The 10,613-nt window shown below is 37.2% G+C and overlaps 1 pseudogene; it reads right to left on the bottom strand.

Annotated features, from left to right (window-relative positions):
• Positions 1-8,061: 8,061 nt before the first annotated feature.
• LOC108370431 (syntaxin-5-like) lies at positions 8,062-10,386 on the bottom strand (annotated as a pseudogene).
• Positions 10,387-10,613: the final 227 nt, after the last annotated feature.

Below are 10,613 nucleotides of genomic sequence, written 5' to 3'. Positions count from 1 at the left end.
GCAAGGCTTCACGCTTCACGGCATGCCGCTCTACTCAAGCGGTTTGTCAAACTTAAGAGCTAAATAAATCACACAAGCTGCTGATTAACCCTGCTTTAGTATTTTCCCATACACTTTTTTGTAGATGAAAAATAAATTTCAACTTAAATATCGATATTGCGAGTAAAGTATCGATGCCTTCGATATATGTTCTTGGAATATCGATTCAAAAAATCGATTATCGTGCCATGAAATATCGATATTCAGAATAATCGATACGATATCGAACATTCCTAGTTGTTTGGTACAAACACAGGATTGCATATCTCATATTTAAATAGCCAATATTGGCCATTTAAGAGCAGATTAAATGTATGATCTGAAAATGAATAGTGGGAGTTAATCAACAATCTCTACTTAAGTAGGCCATCTGAAATTGAGCCATAACCTGTGTAAAACTCGTAAGGCTTTCTGCACATTGGTCGTCCAATCATAGTTACCTCATCGTCCCAATCATGATGCAACGATTACATGACGACTACATTTTCGCACACTCGGCCGTGATATTTCAATTCATTTGGCGTCTAAAAATTGACTTGGAGCAGGTATTTTCTGTTTTTTTGGTTGATAATTTCGCGAAATATTTACAAAAACCTGCAATTTTTAAAATATGGACTGTGCTGCAACCCTTCTAGAAATAATTTATCAGTAATATCTCTTCTTTTTGTCCTGAAATGTATTTTGTGCATGCACACAGAGACTTTTTACAATTTTGTCATGTTTTATAGTTAAAACGCTCACATTTATTGAATTTTATTGCAATTATCCATTTTTTAATAATTTCGACCGATTTTATGCCAAAGATACTAATTTTTATGCAATTTTAATGCAAATATTGACCTTTTCACTAATTTTGCTCCATAAAATATATAGCCCTAGGAATTTTTCCTAATTTTTCCTTTTTTCTGGGAGAATTTTCACCGGTATTTTAAAAGGGAACAGTTACAAAAATGTAAGTTAACTACAATTTAAAGGAAATTTGGTATAATAAAATGTTTATACATTTAATTTTAGGTCCAAAACAACAAATACGAAACAGGTAGAAATCTTAATAAGCCTAATGGAAGCTAGGTTGTTTTGGTTTATTACATGAAGACGAGCGATTGAAATCAAAATTTTTCAATTCACATGTGTAGTTAAAAGACTAGGTTTTAATTTAGCACTAATATTTAAATTCCCGGAGCACTAGTTTATTCATAATGTGGCTTCCAAAATTCACAGTGGCAACTGGACTTAGCAAAGGGTACTCTTATCCTATTTGCCCACTTATTTCGGGTTATTACAAGAAAACGCGCGATGTAAATTAAAATCTTTCAACTTACCCGTGTAGTTAAAAGATTGAGCTTTAATTTAAAACACAGATTTGGACATTTATTAACAACTTTAATCTGAAATACTCTTTTATGTGAACAAACACTTTTATGTGTAAAACACGCATATTAAATGGCGGTAGTTGAGCTGTCAAAATGACTGTCAAACAGCTCTTCGAAAGTTCGAATTTCCTGCTCCCTAATTTTCGGGGAAAATGCTGCTCCCTGGCGGTTTCGAATAGGAGGATTTTATTCTCGAGAAAAGTAAAATCCGCGAGAAATGAAATCCTCGGGAATATTCAGAATTGGGCTGATAAACAAACAAGGCGTGCACAACGATTAGCTAACGACAGTGCCGTACTTATCCGTTTCTGCATCTTCTACGATTTCCCGATAACGACAAGTGTGCAGATCACCTTTGAAATGCATGTGCTCGGCCCAAAATTTCAGGGCGAGACGATAACGCAACTATGATTTGACAAGTGTGCAGATAGCCTAAGTTAATGAGGTTTTTATGGGAAAAGGTGTAAATAGGTGCGTAAAGGCCTGCTCAAACAGGCGCGGTGTGGCACGGTGCGGTATAATCCCGTACGATATGCGGTATCAAATACCATGGCGGTATATGGGAGCACTCAAACAGACGCGGTATTGGAAGTGCGGTACACCGCGGTACAGAATTCTACCGCAGCATGCAGCGTTCACCGCGCGGTATAAGAAGATATATCGTAAGCAGAGTTGCAATTTAGAGCTAGAGTTCTACCACATATTTTATCTACAAAAGTGCTACAGATTATAAATTCTTCATTTTTCATTATAAAAAACGTGAGTTTAAAAGTGGTCGTAATACATTTGTTGGCATAAATGTGATACTCTTTGGTTTTATTTCTCACAAAGTAAATAAAATAAAGTTGAACTTTTTCGTTTGTTTGAAAAATGTTTTTCAAATCTGGCAATGTTGCTCAGAAATATGAACGGTAAATTTACTGGAATTTAAAATTCTTTCGCAAAAGGTACATAATGGAGCGCAGATATGGAAATATTTATAAAATCTTTCTTCGTGGTTACGCAGTTGGGGCATCAGGCTGGAAAATTCACCACCTTCTTTTCTTCTCAAATTTATTTCGTGAACCCATCTTCTTTTTCTTAAACATATACATAAATTAAGAACTTTGCAGGATAAAACAAAGATGTAGGCATATTCATACCTTCTGTTTTCTTCGTCGAGAAGTGCTGCTAATAGCAATAATTCGTCCTCAGAGCTTGAGCTGTCCATCGCGAAAATCAGATTTATAATATATGTATAAATTTAGAAGGAGGAATGCGTAGAGTGCCGTCACATGGCAACAATGTTTCGTGCTATACCGCACCGCGCCTGTTTGAGTGCCTTTGCGTATATCGTTACCGCGTATCGTACGGGATTATACCGCGCTGTACCGCACCGCGCCTGTTTGAGCAGGCCTTAAAGCGGCTGTTTGCAAATCAACCAGGTTTTTGTGAAACGATTTTTGTCTCTATCACTCTTGGCTAAAATACAATTGAAAAAGCCGAAAATAGCAGAAAACCAAAGCTAGTACCGCTAGTGGACGAAATTCTTTCTTTTTATTCACATATTATTATTTTTTATTTGTTTTCAATATTATATAATACATTTTAGTACAAAATTTAACGTCCCTCGGCAACCCAGAAGTATGAGGTCGTTTGTGCATCAAACTCGTCTCGTAATTTTACGAGGGGCTCGTAAATGGAGCTCCATACAAATTTTGACAGTTCATTTACAAGGCTCGTAAATTTAGGAGCTTTACGGGGTTTACGAGGCTTTTACGAATTTAAGGGAAGATCCATAAAGTCTTCCCATGCTAACGCGCGTTAAACCCGCAGAGCTACTCAGCATGATCCAACTACATAAGATCTGAAAATATGAAGCAAAAGAAAATAGAGTATCGCTTAAACTCGTAAAGTATTAAACCGTGTAAAACTTGTAAGTTTACGAGGCTTTTATGGGAACGCCCCCTTTGTGAAAAGGTGAAAATAGATGCGTAAAGCGACTGTTTGACAGTTCAACCAGTATTTTGTGAAGCAATTTATGTTTCCTAGTATTTTCCCTAACAGCCCGCCATCTTGTCCCTATGACTCTTGGCTAAAATACAATTAAAATTGCCGAAAATTAGCAGAAAACCTAATTCAATACAGTTAGTGGATGAAATTAATTCATTTTATTCGCGTATTATTTTTCCATTTATTTTCATAATTTTATCATTCATTTTAGTATAAAAATTTCGGCCCCTCGGCTACACTGAAGTTTACGAAGTTGTTTGCGCATCAAATTTGCCTCATAAATTTACGAGGGGCTCGTAAATAGAGCTCCATACAAAATTTTGACAGTTCTTCTACGAGGCTCGTAAATTTAGGAGCTTTACGAGGTTAACGAGGCTTTTACGTGTTTAAGGGTAGACCCCTAGTCATTTTCTGAAGAGCAATTTTCGAGCGCATGTTTGTGCTAACCTATTTATTATTTTTGTACGTATTTTTGCAACCGATTACCGCACACTTCATTTCAAGAAATAAATGTAAGCAACAAAATAGAAACAGCAAACTTCAAGATTACGAACGTCACATACTGTTTTCTCAAATGCTATTGCAAATGGCTGCTTGTCAACCGATCAGATCTGTTCAAATTTAGTCTGTTGCAATAGCAGTCCGGTTTACAGGATTTAGTCAGAACTTACAGGAAGTCGTTCCTATTGGCATAAAATCTGTAAGTGGGAACACTTTTGAGAGAGTAACTGAGCAACTGTTCCTAGTCAGAAGTTACAGGATTTAGTCCGGAGTTTTTTTTCCTGTAAGTTCAGCTGATTTACATGTGCAAACTAAAACAGAAAGCGGTGGAAGCAAATAACCTTATATTTGTAAAAAAATGGAAGTAAACAACGAAATATTTGAATATGTATATATTTTAATAATTAGTTAGGATGTAAGAAATGTCAACGAAAACACTAACAGCCGGTGTGAACAGCCTTCAGCCCACAATTCGAAAACTCGTTTTCAAAGTGTTTTCGTTGTCGGTCAGAGCATGGTATTACTTCACTTTCCATGTATTAGATTTATCTTAAAAAGAAATAAAAATTGCTTTGAAATAAATGATTTATTTAACTAAAATCAATAAATTTTCTAAAATCCTTTTTAAGTGATAAGTATTTTTTTTCATTAGTTTTTAATTGCAACTAGTATATACATACAAAATTAATACTAACATGCAATCTGTATCGAGTAAACTAGAAGATAAAAGAATCTTTGTGTATCTTATACACTTGTAGACAAATATATAAGTAACATTTCCGCTATTCACTTTCCATCAGTTCTGATACAGTTTTCCGCTTGAGCCGTCTACGCTGCGCAGTCGTTTTAAGTAGACTTGAAGCTTCATCGTTGATGTGGGATCATAGACGCTGTTTGTGAGCAATGGCAAATTTTTTTGCCACATCCGTGACAACTGGCATGCCAAGATCACGATGTAAATCGCTATTTCTAACGTAGTATGGAGCGTTTACAATACTTCGCAACACTTTATTTTGGAAGCGCTGAATTGTGGCAATGTATTTTGCACTGGCACATCCCCAGAACTGTATGCCATAAGTCCAGACTGGGTTTAGAGTTTGATTATAAAGCAATAATTTCTTGTGGATTGATAGGCCTGAATGCCTGCCATTAGGTAGTTTAGCTTTCTTAATTTTAAATCGAGTTCCTCACGTTTTTTCTTGACATGCGCTTTCCAGCGCAATTTAGCGTCAAGCGTAAACCCAAGTATTTCGCTTCGTTGACGTGTGTAATATTTAACGCATCGATGTAAACTGGTTTGAATGAGGAACGTTTTAGAGTAAATACTATATGCACAGATTTAGTGTTGTTTAGTTTGATGCGCCACTTTTTAGCCCATGTTACAACAGAATTAACGGCCTCTTGAAGTTTAATCGTTGCGTTTTCGATGGTGTCATCCGCTGCCAAGAGGGCGGTATCATCCGCAAATGTCGCGGTTACGTGCTGGCTTCCTACAGGTAAGTCGTGAGTATATAAAAGGTAGAGAAGTGGCCCCAGAATACTCCCTTGTGGAACACCGGCGTTTATTCTCTTTAAGTCTGAAAAAGTGTTGTCATATTTTACACGAAAATATCTGTCGTCCAGATATGATGTCAGTAGTTCGCAGTATTGCATAGGCAGTAAAGTCTTTAGTTTTTGTAGTAACCCTTCATGCCACACCTTATCAAAAGCTTGCGATACATCAAGGAAAACGGCTGAACAAATTTTCTTGGATTCCAATGCACCTTCAATCTTATTTACAACTCTGTGAATTTGGTCGATCGTTGAGTGCTTCTTTCTAAAACCTAATTGGTGCATAGGGATCAAGTTTTTATTGTCAATTATGGGTAAAAGACGCATTAAAATTAATTTCTCGAATATCTTCGATAGTATTGGCAGAAGTGATATCGGTCTATATGACGACACATCGTTGAGCGATTTGCCAGGCTTGGGTATCATGATTACCTCAGCTGTTTTCCAATATATGGGTACGTGTTTCAAGCTAAAACACGTATTAGTTAGGTCGGATAAAATCTCAATCCATTTATAAGGCATATTGCGCAGAACTTCAGACGTTATAAGATCATATCCCGGCGTTCCAATTTACGAATTTGAGTTACAACTTCTACGGGAGTAACTGGAGTAATCTGTGTGTCGCAATCAATAAACATGTAATTTGTATCTTCTACGTAGTGACCATCGTTTAAAGTAAGCGTCTTTTCGAGATGCTCGGCAAACAACTCCGCTTTTTGCGCGTTTGTTTTCGCCCACTGCGTCTCGCTGAAGAAGGAGGAGTCATTTTTAAAAGACTTCATTGCCATATGCAGTTGGTTGTAGACTTTATTTAATTTTGACTTGTTTGCTGGAGACCTAGTTTGCTGCCAACGACGTCGGAACTTCCTCTTTACAGATATTAAGCTTCTTATATACGCAGAATATGTTTTCCCGTGGCAGGCTAGCATTTGAGCGGGCGTACTATTCCACGCTGCCATCTGTATTTGTTGCGTAAACTTCAATACCGCATCATCAAGCTGATCAATGGAATCAATTTGGTCATTAGGCTTATCTAATTCTTCCATCTGCATTTGGAAATATTCCCAATCATTAAATTTATTTACTAACTTTAATGGATGTTGATTTGCTGCTGGATTTTCAGAAATGACTAGTATCACGGGTGAATGGTCAGAATTAAGATCCAAGCCTTCAGAGATGGTTAAATTGGTTGCAGAAACGTTTTTGTAGACAAAGAATATGTTGGTTTACCCGTTGAAATCGAGGCACAGGCTGCTCGTTGCAAGGCTTTATAAAGTTCGCAGCCTTTTGTCGTAGTAAGTCTGGAGCCCCAGAAAATATTTTCCGCGTTAAAGTCACCTCCTATAATAAAACGACCCTTAAACCGATTTAAAAGAGACAAGTAGTCTTCGCATTTTAACTTGTGCCTTGGCGGACTATATAATGCGGTTAAATGCAATGGCTGGTTAACAGTTTCAATGGAAACGGAAGTAGTTTGTGTTAAGTTGGTCTTCTAGATGGTTTTTTATTTTATTTTTGATTATGACAGCGCTGCCACCCCTTGCGAAATTGTCAGGATGTATGGTGTGGTAAAGGGTGTAGTTTTTAAAAGACATATGGGATTGCTTGGTGAAGTGAGTTTCAGCAATCAGGCCGATGTCAATATTTTCGTTGTTCAACATAACTTCAAGCTCCTTCTTATGCTTGCATAAGCCGTTTGCGTTCCATAAAACGATTTTAAGACAGTTATTCATAGTCTTAGAACTGCATATTATTTTCCAGAGCACCCAACCTTTGCTCAAAAGCCATGAAAACCTTTTCCCGTTGCTCAAGTTTTGCTAGAATAAGCGACTACGCATCGGAGCTCTGAATGGCCATCATATTTCGAGGAGGGTCCTTCGTTATTTGTGCATAGGTTAACGGTTTTGAAGCCGGTTTCGTTGAGGCAGTGTTATGGTTTACGGGAATAGTGGATTTGGCGTTTTCGGGAAGTTTGGGTCTAGCAACCTGCGCTAACTTTTTTGACCTAATTTTTTGTAGCTCTTTTGCAACTACACAACCGCGGTAGTTTACAGGATGGGACTCTCCACAGTTACAGCATTTTGGTTTATCTTCTGCAGGTTTGAGACACTCTGAAGCCGGATGCTTCCCAGTGCATTTGACACACCGTGGTGGTTTGCCAGAAACATTAAAAGTGTTCACTCTGTATGCACCGTTATTTATGATTTTAACAAAGAAATTGTTTTTTATAGTTGCAATTAGTTGAGCGTGCAATTTTTTGAAATCGTTTGTACCGTTTATTACAATTGGAGGTGGGCGAGCTATATTACTAACGTTCACGATCCAGAAAATAAAGGTCGCGCCATTCGCGGACCGCTAACCCTTTCTTCGTCGATTTGACAGCATCCACCCATTCGCTGACGTCACACAATACTTTTGTTTACATTTTCTGGTTCGTGACATTTTAGGTTATTTCAACTTTACAAATTTACAAATTCGAAAGATTTTGAGCGTTGTTTTGTTTTTTGTGAAAACTTATAAAAAAGTTATAAATTAAAAAAAAAAATGAGGTGTGCAGTGGTTAATTGTGCTAGTGTTTAGGCCAAAGGATCAGGGTACAGTTTTTTTACTTTTCCGGCCGACATTGAGTTGGTGGAAAAGTGGATCCAGTTCTGCCGGAGACCAACGGATTTCAACGCCCGAACCAGCGTCATCTGTGTAAAACACTTCACCACTGATGACTTCGAGAACGAGCTACCTACGAGAACCTATAAATTGAATCCGGCATCAGATCACATGCAATAAACGGCAACATTTCATTACGATGTATTTTTTATTTATTTGTTATTTGAAAATATAACACGTTCCCCTGATAAAGCTTTTTATTTATACATACTGACCTTCTGCTTCCTACCGGAAATGTTAAGCCGTATGCATAAAAACTAAGCAATTGCTTTTTTCTTGAAATTGCATACCTTTCACTTAAATTTGTTTGAACATAATATTTGAATTATTAATAAACAAGCACATGTACTTATTGCCAATAACAATTTCTATTTTATTTAGTTTTAAACTTTTCTTTATATATTTATGATTACATAAATCGGTTCTCGTTTTATTACACAGGATCATCTCTACTTTTTATAGAAAATTTTGAAAAAAAGTGAAACTAAGTGAAGTAATTTTATTATTGGCAGAATTAGTGTCTAACCCTACGTGACTGCTTCTAAAAGCTATCGTGTTTCACGTGGCATATAAGACTTAATTTCATTATTACATTAGTGTGATTTATATGTATGTATATGAATAGGATATTATATATTTATGTATTTAAAAACCCACAACTTTAAGACCGCGCCTCTGAACTTGTTAAAATCTTGCCGTGTCACAAACATATTCGTTATTATGTAAGGAAAACTACGAAGAATATGAAAAAGAATATCAGTACTGCGAAGATTTTTATCATCAGTTTGGAAGTACTTCAATATTTCACCATGCGCCGCTTCTATGTTCAATTCGGCATCTTGTATGTTTGTATCGATACGCTCCACAGTCTCCTCTTGCTCCTTAACCATATGTGCTGATTGTTGAAATATACCGCCTAGCTCGACAATAGTTGATTCAATGTTCTGCATAGTCTCAGCCCGCTGTTGCATGTAACTATCGGAGTCATCATATAATGCAATCTGCTGCTGCGTCTGTATTCCACTACCTCCGACTGCACCCATCAATGGTGTCGTATCACTTGCGGCCATGTCAATGTTACGGCCGTATTTTCTTGGCTTAACAGCAAGGAGCCCTGTTTTGCTGTACTCGAGCGAACAGTGCTAGCAGCAATTGGTGACTGCCCGAATTGATCCCGACGCGCTTTTTGTTGTTTGAGATTATCTATACGCACTTCTAGTATCTGGTTGAAGTCGGTGCCCATGCTGGCTAATTTAGATTGTAACGCATACACCATGATGTAAGTCAATTCTTGAATCTATTGCGGTCGATCATCAAAAAGACTCTTCTTTTTGGCCACTGCAAAAGAAAAGGTAAAGTAATATTTATAATTAAGAACACCTATTCATTTTATACTCACGCATTGTCAATTTTTCCAACTTGGCATATGCACTTGCTATGTTTTTGCCAATATATTTGTGACCATCATAAATTCCTTTCTTTGGCATACGTCAATTGTTGCACCATAGCCTGTAAGAAATGCGTAAACATAATAATGTAAACATCTTCAAATGCACTTCTACTTCTAACTTACTTGTAAGTCTCTAATCTGTTGCTCGTACATAAATTGCGTCTGCGTCGAGGTCTCTATCCGATTGCGGCCTTGGTTTACATTGGCCTTATCCGACAACTGGCGTATGATAAGCTGCGCCATTTCCAACTCATTTGACTTTTCTTTGAACTGATGTTGAACATCGGGAGCACGTTGCTGCATTACATCTAACAGCCTTTTCATTTCAACCAGATGACCCGCTTGATGTGGCTAACGCCCAAAAGGTTTGTTTACATAGTGCATTTTTGAGTAGTTGAACAAATGCCAGTGGGCAGCCAGCGGGTCAGTTGCTGGCAACAATTTTCAGGCTTGGGCCAGCGTTTCTTGCGGCTGCCGGAAAAGCAGCTAAATAATGAAAGTAATTATATGTATAGCGGAGTAGGAGGTTTTCCTTTATTTTAAAAGCCTGGTTACTGATTTCACTAATTGACGACGATGCAACGATCACCGTGGAATCGCTCTGCAAATTGTTACCAGCAACTGACCCGCTGGTATTTGTTCAATTATTGAAAAAATGTAAATCATTATAATGATTGCAGTATTTTAACACTTTCAGCGATTTGCATTGCATTTAAGAAGTACACATTCTTTACTTTTATACAACCAATTTACCATTTAAAATTAAATAATTCCGTAAATCCGCGATTTATTATGCACTTTGTAAACAAACCTTTCGATTTCGCCCCAGCTGTTCGATTCTTCTTCTTTTTGTTATTGAATTCGACTTTGCTCTCTCATTCTGGTATATTTTGACGTCATGGCCAGTTGCTCTCAGCTCGATTGGCGCAATCTTGTATTCTATCATTCTTGACTAACGTTATTACTTTTATTTTTATCCACACAAGGAACTGAAGTGCTATTTTGAGGCACTGCTTCAGGAGAGGAATTGGGCTTTCGTTTTT

Source organism: Rhagoletis zephyria, unplaced genomic scaffold (assembly GCF_001687245.7).
Source record: "Rhagoletis zephyria isolate East Lansing unplaced genomic scaffold, Rhagoletis_zephyria_1.1 Rzeph_scaffold_04223, whole genome shotgun sequence".
In the NCBI taxonomy this organism is placed as follows: Eukaryota; Metazoa; Arthropoda; class Insecta; order Diptera; family Tephritidae; genus Rhagoletis; species Rhagoletis zephyria.
This window is presented reverse-complemented; position numbering and strand designations above follow the sequence as displayed.